Source organism: Bubalus bubalis, chromosome 17 (genome assembly GCF_019923935.1).
Source record: "Bubalus bubalis isolate 160015118507 breed Murrah chromosome 17, NDDB_SH_1, whole genome shotgun sequence".
Lineage (NCBI taxonomy): Eukaryota > Metazoa > Chordata > Mammalia > Artiodactyla > Bovidae > Bubalus > Bubalus bubalis.
In genome coordinates this window covers 67,097,718-67,121,811 of record NC_059173.1, presented here as the reverse complement: position 1 = coordinate 67,121,811, position 24,094 = coordinate 67,097,718, and the positions used below count along the sequence as shown (strand labels likewise).

The window sequence follows — 24,094 nt, the reverse complement described above, 5'->3', positions numbered from 1 at the left end:
AGTATTAAATAATTATTTAATTAATAATTAATTAAAGTATAAATTAAATAATTCAAGTTGAGTATTAAAAATGACAACAGTGAAAATTCAGAAACTTTTTATATTTGATATTCTAGAATGAGTGTTTTAAAAATGACTTGTTTTTAAAATTGATGAAGTCATTTTTGTAACCCCAAACTATAAGCTTTGACTGAAGGAAAAATGTGAGCAAGGAGTCTCAACTTTTTTGGATTCAGAACCACATTGCACTCTTAGAAATTATTTAGGACCCCAAAGAGCTTTGATTTATTTGGGTTATATTTCTCAATATTTATCCTATTAGAACGTAAAACTGAGAAGTTTTAAAAGTACTGTATTAGCTCTTTAAATTCACTTAAAAATAATTGGTAATTGTTAGTTGGCATGTTCATGGAATTAATACATTTTGAGGGAATTATCTATATTTTCTCCAAGCAAAAAAAGTTAATAAGAAATATGACATTGTTTTACATTTCTGCAAATACATCTGACTTAATGAAAGACAGTTGAAGTCTCTTACCTGCTTCTGCATTCAGTCTGTTAAAATATTACAAACCATGTAGTCTAAGGAAAACTTCCATCATATACTCATGACAGATTGAGAGTGAAAGAAACAAATAACATCTTAGTATTATGAAAATAATTTTGACAGACCATGTGAGAGTCTCGAAGACCACCCCTAAGTCCATATTTTGAGAACTGCTGGAATAATTTCTCACTGGGCTACTATACATGGCAATACAGTCTTTTAAATGAAAGAAAAATTTTTAAAAATATGATAGGATCAATTGAGTGTTTCTATTCCATATGTTTTACTTTAGGGGAGCTATTGAAGTTAGCTGGTGCTTACATATATATATATCAATATGTTTGGGCATTGAGGAAGTGTGAATGGCACCCCACTCCAGTACTCTTGCCTGGAAAATCCCATGGATGGAAGAGCCTGGAAGGCTGCAGTCCGTGGAGTCGCTGAGGGTCGGACACGACTGAGCGACTTCACTTTCACTTTTCACTTTCATGCATTGGAGAAGGAAATGGCAACCCACTCCAGTGTTCCTGCCTGGAGAATCCCAGGGACAGGGGAGCCTGGTGGCTGCCGTCTATGGGGTCGCGCAGAGTCGGACACGACTGAAGCGACTTAGCAGCAGTAGCAGCAGCCCTGACTTGGAGGGTTATTTATAGATTTCATGTTATAGCCTACCATGTAGTAGAATGGTCACCTTATTTCTTAGAGAATTAGAAATTAATTCAGTGGTAATAGATGGTTAAAATTTTTAAAACAAGTTTTTGATATTCAGAGTTACTTGCAATTAAGGGGGAAAGCACAATTTTGAAATGCAGTCAATTTATTAAAAAGTAGTTGTGATGCTCAGTGTCATTAGTGAGCAAATATTAATGTTGTTTCTCTACCTCTTGGTAAATAGAACTATGGCCAAAGATAATTATTAACTTTTTTCCCCATAAATTGTGTTTCTTTTCTGACAGTTTGTAAAGCTTTCTCTTTGTTGGTTTGCCTTTTGCCTCCGTCATTATGCAACCTGAGAATCAATAGTGCATTAAATTAGCTGACCTGGAAGGAAAAATAATAGATAATGAAAATAGCGCTTATTGCTTACGTTCTCTTTTAGTTATAAATAGTGTAAGATCCAGAGGGTATCGATGGGGAATGAGGGAAATGGAGCACTGCACGTCAAGTTATTTCACAAGTAGTAATTTATACTTTGGCATCTTTTGTTTCATGGTTTTGTTTAGAAACAACACTGATGCTGAGTAGTTAGTAAAATAACTTACTTTCATTAGCATCATTTGGTGGGGATTTTTATTCATGCTTGTCTGTAATATTAGTCACAATGATTTATTTAAAGTCTTTGTTAATTATAAAGTTAATGAAAAACCTCGGTTTGTTATGGGCATGCTATATATTTGTTGATGATATAAATTGCATGAGGTTTTAACACTCAATATATTGTTCTTACATTAGGATATGTATTAATTTTTTTCATTACCTCTCTAAGCTTCCCAATCTCACATGTTTGCTAGGAGGAGTGCATTAACAGCAGTAAGACCTTTTTCCCCAGCGTGTCTGACATGCCTCTGAAAATGCGATAGAGCAGAGCTTTAGCTAGATTTTAGAAGTTCTTTTGTTAAATCATATAAGAAACTTAAACTGATAGTACTTCACATTTTCCATGTAACATGCTCTTTCGATGAATAGCTGTGTAGCAGCAGCACGGGAAAAGCAGGGTTCTTGGCAATCCCAGCTCAATTGCATCTGCAGATGAGGATTTAAAATTCTGTGCAGCAGACAGTACCTCCAGCAGGCGAGTAAAAGGTTACTGCATTATTTGCCTGTTTGTTTTCATAGCCTTTATCTACAAAAGGTTTTGTAAAGATGCAGTGTGAAGTGCATGCCCGTTTTTAGACATTCTGGAAATTGATTTAAGTTTACATGAATTTCAAAAGGGCAGTGCAAGGTGAAAGGCGATACTAGCTCTTTTTAGATTTAAACCAAAGAAGAAATTGAGCATGAGACATACGCAAATAAAGAACCTACAGAAAGTAGGAAGTTTTTTAATGCTTTTTTTTTTTACATTTAAAAAAATTTTAAATAATTTTACAATTTTTAAATACATTTTTAATACAAGATTTTTTTTTTAGTTCTTAGACTTCTTCCTCAAAAAGGATGCTGTTAACAAAGACTGATAATTGTGGGTCTATGAATGTTCATGAAGTTACATTTGTTTTGAAGTCTGATTGGGAAGAAACTATAAGGATTTTTTATTAATGTAACCCTCTCTTGTCCTGGAATTTATAATGTGGATTATAATAACATGCTGTGTATATATGTATATATCTTTATATATTATTGGCAAAAGATCCTAGAGGATGGCTAACATACTTAATAGTGTTTATGTTTTCAGGGTGGTTTGTGTTTTTTGAATCTTTTTAATGAGATGCAGATAAACAGGTGGGAGAAGATTCAGTATCAAAGCAACCAGGTTTTTGGTGGCTTATCATCTATTATCAATACCTGTCTATAAAGTCACACACCCTTTCCTTCCTTCTCATTTTAACTCTTCTAACATTTATGATAGCAGGGGCTTCCTTGGATTCTCTTAGTTGTTCTATCATTATCAACACCACTGTCTTTGATATAGTATTTTATTGCTCCATAATTCTCAAGTTTAAGTGCAGTATTCAGAAGGAATTTTTTTACTTTGCCTATCAACCACCATCCTGCCCTCTTCAAGCCATACTCAAAGATTATTATTAGCTACTGTCTAAATTTTGTTTAAAAAAATAAATTTTGTTTAAAAAGTTATTCCTATGTCTTTTTTATTTTAGATTGAATAACAAGATTGAAAACAATCCTATAAATTACAATATAGAAGTAAAATCAGCTGTTATTCTTACTTTGAGCGTTTGGCAGGCTTCCTGAATCGTAGAGTCAGAAAGGGTCAGCAGTTCTGATTGGTAAGTTAAAGAATCTGTCCAGTAATTTGCTCCCTGTTGTTTCTCAAAGCAATGCAGCAGCAGTTCTTTTCCAGGTATTGAGCGGTTCTTGAACCGAGTGTATGGGGACAAGCAGGGGTGGGGCTCATTCCTGTTGGTTGTTGAGACAGTGGGCATTCACAGAGGGAACAGGTTGGATAGGCTGAGCCGGAGGAGTAGGCAAACAGATCTAAACTGATGGAAGACAGAAAGAGTGGTTAGTATAATTTGGGGGTATTTTATCTTGAGTTTGCTCCTTTATTAAGTACTTGGGCTTTAATATAAAACAGTTTGAAATATTAAAGCACCTTACCTTCTTTCTGAGGAGTAGCCGGGAGACTTCTGTTTTTAATTTTGAGTTCTTCTTGACAATGAGTTTGTGGCTGGTATCTTCTGTAGGGAAGCTATTGTTTTATTTTTTTTTAACAGTGTTTCTTTCAGCCAGAGGGCTGCAGAATGAGGCAGTTAGCCAGTTTTGAGCATACATGGGACATTACTAGTTCTGATTTTTTAAGTTAAATTCTTGTCTGATGAACAAGTCAATGTGTGGCTGTGGCTGCAGTGTTGTTTCTTCCTTAATGAAGAGGTTGAGCCGTTCGACCTGCTGCTCCGATCTGTTCTCTGGTAGCCATACATCAGACCAGTTGCAGAGATTATCCACCGAATGTCCTAGACAACCAAAGGTAACTACATAGATTTATTTCAAATAAAAATATGCAATTAAAATGGATGCCTTATAACTAGGACCAAATAATTAAAAATAAAAGATCAATTAAAGATGTTCTTAGCAGTTTTCTTGACCTTGCAGTAGCTATCCAATATCATTGTGTCATCATCAGATTGTGTAGCAATGGGAATGCACTGCAGTAATTGATTTTGTAATAGGATCAGGTGATTTACTAGCTGCACTGACAACCACTTGCTTGCTCGCTCTGAGCAGTGGAGCACTCTAATGGATGTTGTGATTGCAGCCGGAGTTGCTGTGAGACTGCTGGCCACTTAAAGCAGCAGCATGTCTTTTTAAAATGAATAGTGAGTTTTTCTTTTTGTTTCCTTTGCTTTAAGTTTTGGGTGACCTCAGCAAATTTTATACTTAGTTTGAGTGCCCTCATGAAATTTTAGAGATTAGGTGTTATTTCATCCATCAATTCATCAAAAGCAGCCTTGAATATAATGAAATATAATCTCTGCTCCCTACTCCTAGTTGAGCCTCAACATATGTATCAACATACTTTGTATTGATCAGGAGAACACATCTCAAAATATAACAATTTATGTTAACCTGTGTCATCTAAGTGAAACAGTATATTCTTCATATTTGTAAATTTCATCAGTTTTAAACTCTAGCTATAATTATGATAATGGCATTGTGGTAATTCTTGTACTCCTGCTTTGTTAGAGTTGTCTATTCTTTTCTGGTCTTTTGCTTTCTTAGTGTTCTCATAGATGTAACACCATTTAGAAAATCTGAGTTGGACCAATTCTAAGGAATGTTGATGGAAACATAGTAGCTATTTTAAAGTAGTGTTTAAGGATATACGCATTTAAAAACCTGTTATCCACAATTATGAATTTTTAGTGATTATAGTTTAATAATCTTTATTTTCATCTTTTATGCATTTTAAACAATTGATTATAAATATAGAAGTATAAGACTAAAGCTTAAAATAGAACTAGTGCTCTGTAAAAGACTTTCAGAAACTGGTGCCTAAGATTTTGACGACTTTAGAGTTCTGCTTAGGGCTTTACATGAGGAAAGAAAATTATCTCCCCTCTCTCCATTCCTCAACAACTCCTCTACCTGTCTAACTATCTGACATACGAAGTGTTTTGTACAGAACTTGATATATAAAAGTGCTGAATTCTCTTTCCTTCCCTAATTTACATTATTTAACCATGTTTTTGTTCTTGCCATGATAGAGATGCTATTTCTTTCAACCACATCTAAAACATTTACATTAATTAATCAATGTTAGTAATTTGCTATAGAAGAAATTGAGCATAAAATTGCCATTGTATATTACAGTCAAATCTCCCTGGGAAGGCAGCTTTTCTTTGTAATGTACTTAAATACTTGCCCTTGAAAGATGAAAATATTTCCAGTATCATTCTGTACTTTATCCTAAATCCAGATACTTAAAAGTTTAATTATGGAAGATGGTAATATAATTTAAACACTAGAGTTTATAATCTTTTATTATTCAATGGTAACAAGTTTATTGCCTCCTGCCCCCCAAAAACCTCTATGAACACTGATAACATGAAGATAAATATGTGAATATCATATGAGATTTCGTCAAAGATATGTTGCAATTTCATATATATTGAAATGTTGAATGGTGGATTACCAACAAATCAATCATTGATGTAAGTTTCACTAAAGCGGTGTACATTAAAGCTTTTTTTTTGCAATGGGGTGAGCAAATAGGAGGAAAGGCAGTGAATACCCAAAGTGTTGACTACTTTTTTAGAAGATTGGTTATAAAAGATAGGAGATAAGTGTGCTTTGTAATTCAACAGTATTTCATGTAAAATAAATAGGTAATTCAGTTGGTGAAGTTCTAACCCTAGTGGAACTACCTTTTATTAGAGCTCTAGATCAAGCATTAAAAGACTTGGATTTAGTCAGGCTCCTGTCACTGATCTACTTGATGACCTTAATCAATTTATACTCGAACATTTTTAAGGTTCCTTAAGCATGCTTCTAAAATGTCCACTAAAAAGAAATCAATTTACTCATTCCAGTGTGAGGTATTATAATACTTGACCTGGAAGCAAATTGAAGTTAGGAGGAGGGATGAAATTTCTTAATCAGGTTTTAGGTGATATTGATGTTTTTCATGTTTTTTTGATGGGGGGAAGCATGAGGAGAGGTACTTCCTTTTCTAAGAACACTTTTATCTTCTTGAAATTCAGTATTCTAGATAATTACCCTCATTTTTAAAAAAACAAATTTGGGATTCATTTCTAGAGCGGCCAGTTTTTCTTATCCTCTCAAAAGTAATGTTGTTAAAGAGTTTGTTTCAGTTCCTAGCATATTTTTTATTCATCATTTTTATTTTAAAGGTAGCCTTTATGTTGCTATTTCTTTTTCCATGTATGGCCTATCAGATAAGTTGAACACAGTCCTCTTTGTTGCCTGGGCAAAGTGATTTGTGGGTTGATTGAATTAGGTACATTTGAAGTGGTGATCATATCATAATAATTATGACAAACATTTATGGAACCTTTAACTTGGAGCAGATGCTATGCTAAGCAGCCTTATGTTAATTATGTCATTATGAGATAGATATTTTTATTGTCATTTTTAAAGATGAGGAAACTGAGACTCAGAGGTTATGTAACTTAAATCATACAGCTAGAAAATAGCAGAATCAATGTTTAAACTTATACCTACATATTTTTGGTTTTGGTGATAATTAAAATACCATACTTTGATATGTTTTCAAAGTATTTGCACTTTGAGTTAAACAGTGACTGCAGAGATTAAGCCAAGTTTTTGTCTAAAGACATTATATGATTACTTAATATTTGTGTCTTGAATAAGAAGAAAGTGATGTATACTACCCTCTTATTCAGTTATTTGGAATATACTTTTCATTGTTGCAGTAATTATTCATTTAACGCATCTGTGGTCAGTTTGCAGTAATGTTTCTCAGAGCGTGCTTCAGAGATCAGTTGCATCTGTGTCATTCAGGATGGTAGTTAAAAGCACAAATACACATCAGACCCACTGACAGAATCACTAAAATGGGGTCTAGGGATTTTCCTTTTTATACAGTCCGCTCAGATGATTTGTATGTATACCAAGTCTTGAGAACATTGGAAATGTGCTCCGATTTTACTCTGCCTCTGTGCATTGCCTGTCAGCTTTCCTTTCTCTAAAAGTTGGTTTGCAAACTATAGGTCATTTGTAAAATCATTTCTCAGAGTGTTAAAAACAGTTTTGAGATGGAATGAGCGATCTCATACACTAGTGGTGAAATATAAATGGGTAATGTACATTCTCTGTCGGTAGGCTTTTTAGGAACTTGTTAAATTGTTCATGAACTTGATTCTTTAGTAAGCCTGCTTCTAGGAATTTATTTTAAGGAAATAAGTCAGAGACTTATTTAGGCACAAGGATATTTATAGCGGCATCATTTGTAATGGTGAAAAACTGGAAATAATTGAATTTCAAATATCAGGGAAATGGTTAAAAGTATTTATTACATCTATTTGTTTGGGCTACTTTCCAGCCTTAAAATGGCATATTTGGGAAGAATATTGAAGATGTAAAAAATAATCATGATTTAATATAAAGTCTCAAAAAAAGAATATAAAATTGTATTTATATGTCCATATATATATAGTTCATATGATATTGTTGAACTGTATGAAACTGCCATTTTTGTAGATCTGTTGGTTTAATGTCAGCATTTTCATGGAGTTTAACCTACCATGACATCAGTTTTGAAAATACGTATTTGTTACATATTGTAGTGAGGGAGACTGGAAGCAAATACAACAAATTTATAAAGTGATTATCTCTGGATGATGAGACTATAGATAATGTTAAATATTTCTTTACATGCCTCGATTTTTAAAATTTTTACTAGGTCTTGACCTTTATATAAAGTAAGGAAAAACACGTTTTGTCTTTATTGGTAACAAGTCTAATAAAATTATTAATATAGCTTAACATTGCTACATCAGTCTTCACCTTTGAAATGTAGGTCCACAAGGGCATTCAATTCTGTTTAAGACAAATTAAAAATTCTGATCCAAGATGTAGCCTTCTTTTTCAGTCCTCTCTACCTAACCCCCTTTTTCTTCACAAAAATTAAACATGGGGAAAAATATTATCATGGTTTATCTATCTGTACTCACAGCTTGGCCATATAGTTTAACGTTGCAGAATTCCTGGCAGTTCTTGAAGTCATTAACTGGCCTCTGCCTGTCCTCTACTACAGTTTTTTCTCCTTTGGGTCATCATATATTGCTATTGCTAAGGCTCTCTCTGTGCGAATGCCTGTCCCTAATGGCTTTAAAACATTACTGTGCTGGAGAAAATTCTTTCTGGACCAATGTGATTTTCACATTATACTGACCTCATCCCTTAATGATAAATGAATGAAGTAATTCTCAACTACAAAAACATGTTTTGTAGAAAAATAGACAGTAGTCTCTAGTTGTTTCATTGCTTTGTCATCAGTCATGTATTGAACTGTATTTGTGTACATTCAAGTTTATATTTGTATATTACCATGTACAGCGAAGGAAAGGGGCTTTGGAGTTAGGTTGACTTGTTAAATTAAGTCAAGTTTGGGTGACTGAGTTTTGATTATGTGAGGATATTACTGATTAATCTGATAGGATATTTTTGAAGAGTGAAAGAATTCACATAAAACAACTAGCACGGTGACCGGCATAAAGCAATAACAAATGTTATGTCCTTTTCTAATGAGGCAACATGAGGCTGCAAAGACTTTTCTGAGGTTACCTCTGTAGCAAAGGTCAGATTCATTGACTACTGTAATTCCAATTCTTAATTCCTACCCTGACTCTCATAGTTCCTCTGCAAGCATATATACATACTTGTGAGTGCACTCATACATACAGATTCTCCTACTGATTCAAGGCTTATTCTTCCCTTGATTGATTAATACCTCATTAGTTTCAATCTTTCCTAGTTAGATATTGATGCCAATAATGGTAAAAGATTGGTAGGGAAGGTCTTTACTTGATGTAAGTTCATATTCCAATTAGACTGGTGATGCTTTCACGTGAAGGATGCTGTGCTTAAGCCTCTGTGTCAGCAGTTTTACTCATGCCTGTTTGCACTTTTCCAGTAGACTGTAAACTGTTTCCCTAGCTACACGGTGAGAGGCATTGGGTACTTTTTAAAAGTAAGGCATTGCTTACTTTTTAAAAAAACATGGAATCTTCCCCCAGTCAAAACAAAATACACCAGATTGCTTGTTTTATGCTACTGCATTATGTTAATCCTATGAGTTTTCTTTTGGAGTAATTTATAAGTGAATATGAAGTTAATTTGATTAATATGAAAATAACCCCTCTTTTGTTACCTTTCTGTTTATTTTTCAGTAAAATTTCTATTCTTTAATATGGTCATTACTTTACTCTTCCATTTATAGATAAAAATATAGTTTCAAAGATTATTTTCTTTTCCCAAGCTTGCTGCCTTTTAGTGTAAAAAAGAAAGAATGTCTTCAATATTTCTGTAACTGAGAAACTTCACCTGAAGTTGCTTACCTCACAGTACCATTTGCAGTGATCTTAGAGAATATACATGCTGTATATTTTATGGAATATGTGCTATATGAGTTTATAGTGGCCATTATTATGTTTTTTTATGTTTTGAAATTTTAAGAATCAGAACTCATAGGATTTGACCTGAGAGTAAAAAGTATCTGGCTTTCATTACTTTTTAAAATTGTTATTTATAATAAAATTATAATTCTATATATAAATTTGCATGAAGTAAGTAAGTAATTTTGAGGTCATGGTACATATTTTTGCTTAGAACCGATTTATATATTTGATCAAATCTAAGAAGCTTGAGGTTCACAATTACTTTAGCTATTAGAGAAGAAAAAATGCTACCATTTAAACTACGACATGCTATCAATTTCAGAGAAGCTAAGATATGAAAAAAATGTGACATTTTGAATCTATGAAATGTTCAGTGTGTGTGTTTTCAGATTTTAGGGCTCTTTTTTGGTGAGGAGCAAATTTTATGTTGCTGGTTGTTGAGACCCTATGCAATTCTCTCTCTATATACAACTTCATCAGTTCTTTGTGTTGATTTGTTTGCTTCCTTTGGTATTTATTGAATGTTTTTTGTGTGCAGACCTGTGTCACTTTCCAGGTCGCATAAAATTTGTTCCTCCTTGGAGTTTCTATTATATACAAAGTACCTGCATGCTCAGTCATGTCTAACTTCCAGAGCATTAAAAAAAATTAAGTAAATTAAAGGGACTTCACTGGTGACTCAGATAGTAAAGAATCTGCCTGCAATGCGGGAGATGGGCATATCTTTCATGCAAAGATGGGCACAATAAAGGACAGAAATGGTATGGACCTAACAGAAGCAGAAGATATTAAGAAGAGTTGGCAACAATACACAGAAGAACTATACAAAAAAGCTCTTCACAACCCAGATAATTACAATGGTGTGATCACTCACCTAGACCCAGACATCCTGGAATGTGAAGTCAAGTGGGCCTTAGGAAACATCACTACGAACAAAGCTAGTGGAGGTGATGGAATTCCAGTTGAGCTCTTTCAAATCCTGAAAGATGATGCTGTGAAAGTGCTGCACTCTGTATGTCAGCAACTTTGGAAAACTCAGCAGTGGCCACAGGACTGGAAAAGGTCAGTTTTCATTCTAATTCCAAAGAAAGGCAATGCCAAAGAATGTTCAAACTACCGAACACTTGCACTCATCTCACATGTAGCAAAGTAATGCTCAAAATTCTCCATACCAGGCTTCAACAATACATGAACCGTGAACTTCCAGATTTTCAAACTGGATTTAGAAAAGGCAGAGGAGCCAGAGATCAAATTGTCAACATCTGTTGGATCATCGAAAAAGTGAGACAGTTCCAGAAAAACATCTACATCTGTTTTATTGACTAGGCCAAAGCCTTTGACTGTGTGGATCACGACAAAGTGTGGAAAATTCTTAAGAGAGATGGGAATACCAGACCACCTGACATGCCTCTTGAGAAATCTGCAGATCAGGAAGCAACAGTTAGAACTGGACATGGAACAACAGACTGGTTCCAATCAGGAAAGGAGTACATCAAGGCTGTATATTGTCATCCTGTTTATTTAACTTATATGCAGAGTACATCATGAGAAATGCTAGGCTGGATGAAGCTCAAGCTGGAATCAAGATTGCTGGGAGAAATATCAATAACCTCAGATATACAGATGACACCACCCTTATTAGTTCAGTTCTATTGCTCAGTCGTGTCTGACTCTTTGCGACCCCATGAACCGCAGCACTCCAGGCCTCCCTTTTGATCACCAACTTCCGGAGTTTACCCAAACTCAGGTCGGTGATGCCATCCAACCATCTCATCCTCTGTCGTCCCCTTCTCCTCACAACTTCAATCTTTCTCAGCATCAGGGTCTTTTCAAATGAGTCAGCTCTTCACATCAGGTGGCCATAGTATTGGAGTTTCAGCTTCAGCATCAGTCCTTCCAATGAACACCCAGGACTGATCTCCTTTAGGATGGACTGGTTGGATCTCTTTGCAGTTCAAAGGACTCTCAAAAGTGTTCTCCAACACCACAATTCAAAAGCATCAATTCTTCAGCACTCAGCTTTCTTTATAGCCCAGCTTTCACATCCATACATGACCACTGGAAAAACCATAGCCTTGACTAGACCTTTGTCAACACAGTAATGTCTCTGCTTTTTAATATGTTGTCTAGGTTGGCCATAACTTTCCATCCAAGGAGCAAGCGTTTTTAATTTCATGGCTGCAGTCACGATCTGCAGTGATTTTGGAGCCCTAATAAATAAAGTCAGCCACTATTTCGACTGTTTCCCCATCTACTTGCCATGAAGTGATGGGACCGGATGCCATGATCTTCGTTTTCTGAATGTTGAGCTTTAAGCCAACGTTTTCACTCTTTCACTTTCATCAAGAGGCTCTTTAGTTCTTCTTCACTTTCTGCCATAAGGCTGGTGTCATCTGCATATCTGAGGTTATTGATATTTCTCTTGGCAATCTTGATTCCAGCTTGTGCTTCTTCCAGCTCAGCATTTCTCATGATGTACTCTGCATACAAGTTAAATAAGCAAGGTGACAATATACAGCCTTGATGGACTCCTTTTCCTATTTGGAACCAGTCTGTTGTTCCATGTCCAGTTCTAACTGTTGCTTCCTGACCTGCATACAGGTTTCTCAAGAGCCAGGTCAGGTGGTCTGGTATTCCCATCTCTTTCAGAATTTTCCACAGTTTGTTGTGATCCACACAGTCAAAGGCTTTGGCATAGTCAATAAAGCAGAAATAGATGTTTTGTAGAACTGTCTCACTTTTTCGATGATCCAACAGATGTTGACAATTTGATCTCTGGTTCCTCTGTCTTTTCTAAAACCAGCTTGAAATTCTGGAAGTTTATGGTTCATGTATTGCTGAAGCCTGGCTTGGAGAATTTTGAGCATTACTTTACTAGTGTGTGACATGAGTGCAATTGTGCGGTAGTTTGAGCATTCTTTGGCATTGCTTTGGGATTGGAATGAAAACTGACCTTTTCCAGTCCTGTGGCCGCTGCTGAGTTTTCCAAATATGCTGACATACAGAGTGCAGCACTTTCACAGCATCATCTTTTAGGATTTGAAAGAGCTCAACTGGAATTCCATCACCTCCACTAGCTTTGTTTGTAGTAATACTTCCTAAGGCCCACTTGACTTCACATTCCAGGATGTCTGGCTCTGGGTGAGTGATCACAGTGTTGTGATTATCGGGGTTGTGAAGATCTTTTTTGTCCAGTTCTTCTGTGTATTCTTGCCACCTCTTCTTAATATCTTTTTCTGTTAGGTCCATTCCATTTCTGTCCTTTATTGAGCCCATCTTTGCATGAAATGTTCCCTTGGTATCTCTGATTTTCTTGAAGAGATCTCTAGTCTTTCCCATTCTGTTGTTTTCCTCTATTTCTTTGCAGTGATCACTGAGGAAGGCTTTGTTATCTCTCCTTGCTATTCTTTGGAACTCTGCATTCAAATGGGTATATCTTTCCATTTCTCCTTTGCTTTTCGCTTCGCTTCTTTTCAGCTATTTGTAAGGCCTCCCCAGACAGCCTTTTTGGTTTTTTGCATTTCTTTTTCTTGGGGATGGTCTTGCTCCCTGTCTCCTATACAATGTCATGAACCTCCATCCATAGTTCATCAGGTACTCTATCTATCAGATCTAGTCCTTTCAATCTATTTCTCACTTCCACTGTATAGTCATAAGGGATTTGATTTAGGTCATACCTGAATGGTCTAGTGGTTTCCCCCAGTTTCTTCAATTTAAGTCTGAATAGGCAATAAGGAGTTCATGATCTGAGCCACAGTCAGCTCCCAGTCTTGTTTTTGCTGACTGTATAGAGCTTCTCTATCTTTGACTGCAAAGAATGTAATCAATCTGATTTCTGTATTGACCATCTGGTGATGTTCATGTGTAGAGTCTTCTCTTGTGTTGTTGGAAGAGGGTGTTTGCTATGACTAGTGCGTTGTCCTGGCAAAACCCTATTAGCCTTTGCCCTGCTTCATTCTGTACTTCAAGGCCAAATGTACCTGTCACTCCAGGTGTTTCTTGCCTTCCTACTTTTGCATTCCAGTCCCCTATAACGAAAAGGACATCTTTTTTAGGTGTTAGTTCTAAAAGGTCTTGTAGGTCTTCATAGAACCATTCAACTTCAGCTTCTTCAGTGTTACTGGTTGGGGCATAGACTTAGATTACTGTGATATTGAATGGTTTGCCTTGGAAACGAACAGAGATCATTCTGTCATTTTTGAGATTGCATCCAAGTACTGCATTTTGGACTCTTGTTGACTATGATGACTACCTAGTTTCTTCTAAGGGGTTCCTGCCCACAGTAGTAGATATAATGGTCATCTGAGTTAAATTCACCCATTCCAGTCCATCTTAGTTCACTGATTGCTAGAATGTCGACGTTCACTCTTGCCATCTCCTGTTTGACTACCTCCAATTTGCCTTGATTCATGGGCCTAACATTCCAGGTTCCTATGCATCGTTGCTCTTTACAGCATCAGACCTTGCTTCTATCACCAGTCACATCCACAACTGGATGTTCTTTTTGCTTTTGTTCCCTCCCTTCATTCTTTCTGGAGCTATTTCTCCACTGATCTCCAGTAGCATATTGGGCACCTACTGACCTGGGGAGTTCATCTTCCAGTGTCCTATTTTTTGCCTTTTCATACTGTTCATGGGGTTCTCAAGGCAAGAATACTGAAGTGGTTTGCCATTGCCTACTTCAGTGGACCACATTCTGTCAGCCCTCTCCACCATGATCCCTCTGTCTTGGGTGGCTCCACATGGCATGGCTTCATTGAGTTAGACAAACTGTGGTCTGTGTGATCAGGTTAGCTAGTTACACCACCTTCATGGCAGAAAGCAAAGAAGAACTAAAGAGCCTCTTGATGAAAGTGAAAGAGGAGAGTGAAACGTTGGCTTAAAATTCAACATTCAAAACACTACGATCATGTCATCCGGTCCCATCACTTCATGGCAAGAAGATGGGGCAATAATGGAAACAGTGACAGACTTCATTTTTGAGGGCTCCAAAATCACTGCAGATGGTGATTGCAGCCATGAAATGAAAAGACGCTAGCTCATTGGAAGGAAAGTTATGACCAACCTAGACAGCATATTAATAAGCAGAGATGTTACTTTGCCAACAAAGGTCCATCTAGTCAAAGCTATGGTTTTTCCAGTAATCGTGTATGGATGTGAGAGCTGGACTATAAAGAAAGCTGAGCACTGAAGAATTGATGCTTTTGAACTGTGGTGTTGGAGAAGACTCTTGAGAGTCCCTTGGGCTGCAAGGAGATCTAACCAGTCCATCCTAAAGGAAATCAGTCCTGAGTATTCACTGGAAGGACTGATGCTGAAGCTGAAACTCCAGTTCTTTGCTCAGCTGATGGGAAGAGCTGACTCATTCTAAAAGATCCTGATCCTCGCAAAGGTTGAAGGCGAGAGGAGAGGGGGATGACAGAAGATGAGATAGTTGGATGGCATCACCGACTGGCTGGACATGAGTTTGAGTAAACTCTGGAGTTGGTGATGGACCTGGAGACCTGGTGTGCTGCGGTCCATATGGTTGCAGAGTCAGACATGACTGAGCGAGTGGACTGAACTGAATGCAGGAGATCTTGGTTCAGTCCCTGCATCGGGAAGATCCTCTAGAGAAGGGATTGGCTAACCACTTTAGTATTCTTGCCTGGAGAATTCTGTGGACAGAGCAGTTTGGTGGGCTACAGTCCATGGGTTTGCAAGGAGTCGGCAGGACTGAGAGACTAACACTTTCACTTTCACACAGTAATACATACTTATATCGACAACTAGATTCAAGCTATCTGAGGGCTAGATTGCTTCTTTATGTGTCACATCTGCTTCATTTCCTATCAGATACTTCGTAATGTATTGTAATTTCTTGATTAATTCAAGCTAGTTTAGAATGGCAGGAAAAAAGGAGTAGCACATCCACCTCAAAAGAGTATCTATATGATTATGGTTTAATGTAATCAGGAGTTTTGAATTTTAGAGGAATATGATCAAAGTTTGTAACTCTAAAATGATATACCAAAGGTTTCTTCAAATTACTATCTGAAATCTAGGTGACTTTTCTAGATTTTTTGAGAGTAGAAGAAATCTGGAAAAGCCCAACAGTCTGGCAGCTGTAGCTTGTTACCCAGCTACATAAGTGAATTACTGTTTTGAATACTGCTTGTGTAATCGTGAAATTAAGAGGTATCTAGGAGTAAATTAACTGGCTTCAAGCTATGTGCTGCATCCCCAAATTTGTTAAATTTGCCAAATTTGGCAGCTGTTATACTGCTACAGGAGCAATGAATGGATATTGTACTGAGTAGTTTCTTTTAGAATTATTAAGATATGTGTCAGGCATTTTAGGGCTTTCCTCATAGTTCAGTCAGTAAAGAATCTGCCTGCAGTGCAGGAGACCCGGGTTCGATTCCTGGGTCAGGAAGATCCTCTGGAGAAGGAAATGGCAACCCAGTCCAATATTCTTGCCTGGAGAATACCATGGACAGAGGAGTGCGGCAGGCTACAGTCCATGGGGTCACAAGAGTTGGACACAACTTAGCAACTAAATCACAGGCATTTTAACACACTTTGTCAAATTTTCTTTTTATTTTGAAATGATGTTTACTCTAAGAGTTTGGAATGAAAATTGTTGAAAATAATTGAGATGACACTGGACCATTGCTGATGAATTTTATTAAATAAACAGATCTTATCTATAATCTTCTAGTTTTTAAGCTGTTCTTTTTATTGTAAAATAAATTATAGATACAGGTAACTATATAAAACAAATATATACTTTAGTGCATTAAGATGGAGAAGGCAATGGCATCCCACTCCAGTACTCTTGCCTGGAAAATCCCATGGACAGAGGAGCCTAGTAGGCTCCAGTCCATGGGGTCGCTAAGAGTTGGGCACGACTGAGCAACTTCACTTTCACTTTTCACTTTCATACATTGGAGAAGGAAATGGCAACCCACTCCAGTGTTCTTGCCTGGAGAATCCCAGGGACATAGGAGCCTGGTGGGCTGCCCGTCTCTGGGGTTGCACAGAGTTGGACATGACTGAAGCGACTTAGCAGCAGCAGCAGCAGTGCATTAAGATGATATATACTTTTTTGTTGAAGTATATTTGATTTATAGTTTTAGTTTTAGGTCTGCAACATAGTGATTCAATATTTTTATACAGTATACTCCACTTAAAATTATTATAAAATAACATATTTGTGCTATACAATATTTCATTGTTGTTCATGCATTTAATAGTTAGTGGTTTGTATCTCTTAATCTCCCATCCCTGTCTTGCTTCTTTCCCCTGTAGTTTGTTCTCTTCATCTGTGAATCTGTTTCTGTTCTGTTATATTCATTCATTTGTTTTATTTTTTAGATTCCATGTATATCCAGTGTTTGTCTTATTTCACTAAGTGTTAAATAGGCCCATCTATGATGTTGCAAGTGGCAGAATTTCTTTTTTATGGCTGAGTAATATTCCGTATCTTCTTTATGCATTCATTTGTTGATAAACACTTAGCTTGCTTCCATATCTTTGCAATTATAAATAATGCTGGTGCATATATCTTTTCAAATTAGTCTGTTTTTTTTTTTTTTTTTTTCTTTTTGATATATACCCAGGTCTAGAATTGCTGGGTCACATGGTGCTGCTATTTTTAGTTTTGAGGGCCCTCCATACTGTCTCCGTAGTTGACTGCACCAGTTTACATTCTCACTAGCAGTGTGCTAGGGTCCCCTTTCCCCGCATCCTTGCCAGTGTTTTACTATTTGTAGAATTTTGGTGATGGCCATTCTAACAGATGTGAGGTGTTAACTCATTGTAGTTTTGATTTGCATTTGTCTGATTTTTTTTTTTTTTTTTTTTTTGGTAAGAAAACATTTCTGAAGCCTTTATTTACAAAAGCTTTAAAAACAAATAATCCCTCTGTTTTGCAAATGTTTTGTTTAAAAAGGACTACCCAGTTACAGCATTGAAATATCATGAATAAAGAATGTACAAGGGAAACAAACCAATGTGGCTAACATTTGGAGATTTGCTAATATTCATGATTGAAGTGCAGATGACACACATCATAACTTGTAGTCCATCATTTCAGGGCAGTTAATGATGACCAAAATGCCTTCCTACACGTGCTGTGGTCTGGGCATATATTCTGCATGGCTAAATATTTCACAGTCTCTTTTGTCAATATGTATAAAATAGATTGCAAACATACACAAAAAATAAATAAGCATTACACTCCTCAGGTAGTTTTATTAGTTATACTGTATATTGCTAATAAATATATATTTTTTGTATTATGTTGTTTAGCACCAAATTTCTCCATTATTTATCTTTGTAGCAATTATGAAAGCTCAATTTTTTTGTCTTCTAATTTAATTTGGTACAAAATATACATAAGGACTTGGCACTCTTTGGATTTGAATGAAATTGATTTGTGGAATCAAGAAATCAAGAGCATCATAAGTATGGCTATAAAATATTTTAAAATAAGGGTAAACAGTGATGAAATAAAAAGAAGCAGATAAGGGAAATGTGCTATCATAAAATAACTGTAGCTTCAACATCTTGGTAACCAGTTTCCTGGCAGACATTAAACATCCAATCACAAAGGATTTTTCCTGAAGGGTGTAAAGCTGGTTGAGCATTAGTGATGTTGAGCATCTTTTTATATGCATGTTACTGCTGCTAAGTCACTTCAGTCGTGTCCGACTCTGTGCGCAATACACGGAAGTTTGTCAACTATCCCAGAAGCACCTCCATGTGCCCTGACTCAGTCATAGCTCCATCCCTTCTTTTAAGTAACTCTTTTCCTCTGAGTTGATCTTCCCTTGTGGCTCAGCTGGTAAAGAATCCACCTGCAGTGCGGGAGACCTAGGTTGGGAAGATCCCCTGGAGAAGGGAAAGGCTACCCACTCCAGTATTCTGGCCTGGAGAATTCCACGGACGGTACAGTCAATGGGATTGCAGAGTCTGACGTGACTGAATGACTTTCACATTAACTTTCCTCTAAGTTACTCTTACAGAGATCAGCTCCTTTTGTTTATGATACTCTCACTCAATTATGTCTCCCTGCTGCTGCTAAGTTGCTTCAGTTGTGTCCAACTCTGTGCGACCCCATGGACTGCAGCCTACCAGGCTTCTCCATCCATGGGATTCTCCAGGCAAGAACACTGGAGTGGGTTGCCATTTCCTTCTCCATATGTCTCCCTAGATACTGTTGTTTAATCTTGACCATTTAAAAAAGGAATTACTGTTTCTTATTTTTAAATATTATAAAGTAATTATTTAATTAACATTTAAATATTTAAATTATTGAAATACTTTTAATAAAAATAAACAGTAAAGATATTGTTTAATCTTGACCATTTAAAAAAAGTTACTGTTTCTTTAAATCTATTTCAATCTACAGATTTATATGCTATACCTTTCTTAAAATGTATCTGTTTGATCTGTTTTTCATAGTCTGGATTTGACTAATTGTATCCTTTTTAATTTCTTCAAATTGGCAGCTGGATTCAGAGGCTTTATTAGGCTTGGTTTGATCCCTCTGTGATGGCATGGTGAGTTATTTCCGTAGGAGTCACCTAGTGTCTAATGTCCTTCCTTTTATGATGTTAGCAGCTGTTGATATTCAGGGCTCCGTCCATTAATTTATTGAAATTAAAATGTTAGCATTCTAATTCTCTCATTTCTTTTTCATTTACTAACATAATTTTATAAAGGAATACTTTCCCTGATTTACTGTTTGATTCCTTAGTGCTCTGGTTCATTTAGAAAGGTAGTAATGGTGTATTATTCCAGCATATACTGGTTTAGCTATAAGGACCATATTTGAAAGCCAAAACCCTATAAATTGTGAGTGGTAGTTAAATAATTGTAATTAAATATTTTTAATTAGAGGGAGAATAAAAATGTATCTTCTGGAGTTTGCCCAAACTCATGTCCATGGAATCATTGATGCCATCCAGTCGTCTCATCCCGTGTGTTGCCCGCTTCTCCTCCTGCCTTCAGTCTTGTCCAGCATCAGAGTCTTTTCCAATGAGTCAGCTCTTCACATCAGGGGGCCAGAGTATTACAGATTCAGCATCTGTCCTCCCAGTGAATGTTCAGGATTATAGAGAGCAATATGTTGTTGTTTAGTTGCTAAGTTGTGTCCGACTTTTGTGACCCCATGAACTGTAGCCCACCAGGTTCCCCGTCCACAAAATTTCCCAGGCAAGAATACTGGCATGGGTTGCTGTTTCTTTCTCTAGGAAATCTTCCTGACCCAGAGATCGAACCCTAGCCTCCTGCATTGACAGGCAGATTCTTTACTGCTGAACCACCAGGGAAGCCCATAGATAACAATATAGACAGATATAAGTACATCATGCTCAGCTGAAAAAGCAGACAGAAACAAACCCTCCAAAGAGACACAAGTTATATAAGAGTATAAACTATATTATGTGATTTATATAGATTTCAGAAACAGGCAAAATTAATCAATGGTGTTAAAAGTCATAGTTCCTCTTGTGGGTGAAGATAGATTTAAGTACATAATGGATTCCCAAGAGGGACTTCTAGGGTGTTAGAATGTTCTTTTTTAGAAATTAATTTTAGCTTTATTGAGGTCTGAGAAAAAGTGAAAAGTGTTAGTCACTCGTGTCTGACTCTTTGCGACCCCATGGACTATAGCCCACCAGGCCTCTCTGTTCATGGGGTTCTCCAGGCAAGAATACTAAACTGGGTAGCCATTCTTTTATCCAGGGCATCTTCTTGACCCAGGGATCGAACCAGGGTCTCCTGTATTGCAGGCAGATTCTTTACCATCTGAATTGCCAGGGAAGCTATAGTTGACATCTAAAATTATAAGATTTAAACTGTGTATAGTGGTGATTTTATATATTAATATATATTCATTGTGAATGAATTTCCCCATATAGTTAATTAACACATCGAAGGTGTTCCTGGTGGCTCAATGGTAAATAATCCGCCTGCCAGTGCAAGAGACATGGGTTTGATGGCTGGATCGGGAAGATCCCCTGGAGGAGGAAATGGCAACTCCTTTAGTATTCTTGCCTGGGAGATCCCATGGACAGAGGAGTCTGGTGAGCTATAGTCCATTCGGTTACAAAAGAGTCGGACATGACTTAGAGACTAAACAACAACGATACCTCACCTCACTTATTTCTCTCTCTTTTTTCCATGAGAACATTTAAGTTCTACTCCATCAGCAAATTTCAATTCTCTAATACAGTGTTGTCTACTTTAGTCATCCTGATTTACGTTAAATCTGCAGACATCATTAATCTTACAGCTGAAAGCTGCTTTCTTCTTACCAGCCTTGCTTGGCATTCACGTTTCTTCTCTGTTTCTGTGAGTTTGGTTTTTTTTGTTTAAGGTTCCACATTTTTACCCATTCATCCATTGGTGGACGCTTAGGTTGATCCCCTATCTTAGCGTTGGTGAATAATGGACCTAGGATGCAGATATCTCTTCAGTATCCCGTTTTCATCTCTTTTGGATGTGTACCCAGAAGTGGGATTTCTGGAGCATATGGTGCTGCTTTCCACAGGAGCTGTACCAGTTTGCATTCCCACCAGTAGTGTACAATAGATCTGTTCTTCACCCCCACCCCCACCGCCCCGCCCCAACACTCCTGTTGTAACCTTTGAACTGCTTTGGTTTTGAAGAGACTCACCCTAACCTTGTAAGTAGTATACCCAAATTGAGTTAAGAATTGAATTGCATATCTCTAAGAAAGATGCTAATCTTCTATGTCATACCTAACTCATGATGAAGTAACCTATTTTGACATGTTCTAAAAGTTGATAACAGAAGGTTATTTATTAGCTAATAAGAATAACATATTAAGTGCTCACCATGTGTCAGGCACATCTTAAAACATTTTACATGCATTATCTCGCTAATCCTCAAAATAACTCTGTGAGGTAGAGGTGCCATTTTAAATTCCCTTTTGCAAATGAGATAACTGAGATTAAAGGCACTGGGTGATATGTCCAAGTTTATATAGCTTAATAGTGCTAGAAGTAAAATCTGTATTGTCATCTACTGCTGAACATGGGCTCTTAACCACTGGGTTTTATGACGTCAGTTTTATGCAGCTGTTTTCACTGTCGATTTGGCTTTGACCAAATGGACAGCTGACCCACTCACTATTCCTGTTCCTAATTGGAAGAAATATGAGAAAGGAGAATGGGCCTTATCTTAAGAAGGGGCTTTTTTGTTTTAAAAACATTTTAATTATTTTTAATTGAAGGGTAATTGGTTCACAGATACTGTGTTGGTTTTTGCCGTATTTCAACATGAATCAACCATAGGTATGCATATGTCCTCTGCCTCTTGAACCTACCTCCCACCCCATCCCAGCCATCTAGGGGGTCACAGGGCCTGGGCTTGAGCTGTCTGCATCGTGCAGCAGATCCCCACTGGCTGTCTGTTTCACACATGGTAGTGTGTGCGATTCCATGCTGCTGTCTCGGCGCATCCCCCACTCCTCACACCATGCCCACCGCTCTGTTCTCTGTCTTCATCTCTGTTCCTGCCCTGCAGATTGATTCATCACTGCCGTTTCTCTAGATTCCATATATATGCTTTACTAGATGATACTTGTTTTTCTCTTTCTGACTTACATCACTCTGTCTAACAGGCTCTAGGTTCATCTACCTCATTAGAACTCTCTCAAATGCATTCTAAATACGGGTGAGTAATATTCCATTGCATGTATGTACCACTGCTTCTTTATGCATCCATCTGTTGATGGGCTTCTAGGTTGCTTCCATATCCCAGCTATTGTAATAGTGCTGCAGTGAACATTGAGGTACATGTGTCTTGTTTGTTTATGGTTTTCTCAGGGTGTATGCCCAGTAGTGGGATTGCTGGGTCATATGGTGATTTTATTCCTAGTTTTTTAAGGACTCTCCATACTGTTCTTCATAGTGGCTGTATCAATTTACATTCCCACCAACAGTGCAAGAGGGTTCTTTTTGCTCCACACCCTCTCCAGCATTTGTTGTTTGTAGATTTTTTTTGACGATGGCTGTCCTAACTGATGTGAGGTGATATCTCATTGTAGTTTTGATTTGCATTTCTCTGATAATGAGTGATGTTGAGCATCTTTTCATGTGTTTATTAGCCATCTGTACGTCTTCTTTGCAGAAACGTCTGTTTAGGTCTTTTGCCCACGTTTTGTTTGGGTTGTTTGTTTTTCTGGTATTGATTTGCATGAGCTGCTTGTGTATTTTGGAGATAAATCCTTTGTCAGTTGTTTCATTTGCTCTTATTTTCTCCCATTCTGAGAGCTGTCTTTTCACCTTGTTTATAGTTTCCTTTACTGTCCTTTTAAGTTTAATTAGGTTCCACTTGTTTATTTTTGTTTTTATTTCCATTACTCTAGAAGGTGGGCCATAGATGATCTTGCTGTGATTTATGTCATAGAGTATTCTGCTATATTTTCCTCTAAGCGTTTTATAGTTTCTGGTCTTACATTTAAGTCTGTTATCCATTTTGAGTTTATCTTTGTGTATGGTGTTAGGAAGTGTTCTGATTTCCTTCTTTTACATGTAGCTGTCCAGTTTTCCCAGCACCACTATTGAAGAGAGTATCATTTCTCCATTGTATAGTCTTGCCTCTTTGTCAAAGATAAGGTGTCCATAGGGTGTGGGTTTATCTCTGGGCTTTCTGTCTTGTTCCATTGGTCTATATTTCTGTTTTTGTGCCAGTTTTGTGCTGTCTTGATGACTGTAACTTTGTAGTATGGTCTGAAGTGAGGAAGCTTGATTTCTTCCAGCTCCATTCTTCTTTCTCAAGATTGCTTTGGCTATTCAGGATCATTTGTGTTTCCATACGAATTGTGAAATTTTTTGTTCTAGTTCTGTGAAAAATGCCATTGGTAATTTGATAGGGATCTCATCGAATGTGTAGATTGCATTTGGTAGTATAGTCATTTTCACAATATTGATTCTTCCAATCCGGGAACATGGAGTATCTCTCCATCTGTTTATGTTGTCTTTGATTTATTTCATCAGTGTCTTACAATTTTTGGTATACAGTTCTTTTGTGTCCTTAGGTAGGTTTATTCCTAGATATTTTATTCTTTTTGTTGCAGTGGTAAATGGGGTTGTTTCCTTACTTTCTCTTTCTGATTTTTTGTTGTTAGTGTATAAGAATGCAAGTTCTTATTTCTGTGTATTGATTTTGTGTCCTGCAACTTTGCTAAATTCATTGATTTGCTCTAGTAATCTTTGATAGAATCCTTAGGATTTTCCATGTATAGTATCACGTC

At 36.9% G+C, this 24,094-nt stretch overlaps 1 protein-coding gene across 8 annotated transcripts in view; it reads left to right on the top strand.

Annotated features, from left to right (window-relative positions):
* FBXW7 (F-box and WD repeat domain containing 7) overlaps nucleotides 1-24,094 on the top strand; it is a 230,164-nt gene that overhangs the window by 91,820 nt on the left and 114,250 nt on the right. Inside the window, exon 2 of one of the 8 annotated variants that reach the window (XM_025268176.3) lies at nucleotides 3,364-3,492. The exons of 6 other annotated variants lie outside the window; for them this stretch is intronic. The gene's annotated coding sequence lies outside the window, so the exon portion shown is untranslated. Of the gene's footprint in view, nucleotides 1-3,363; nucleotides 3,493-19,319; nucleotides 19,371-24,094 lie in introns of those variants that run through there. One more of the 8 variants, XM_025268178.3, reaches the window with a different exon arrangement.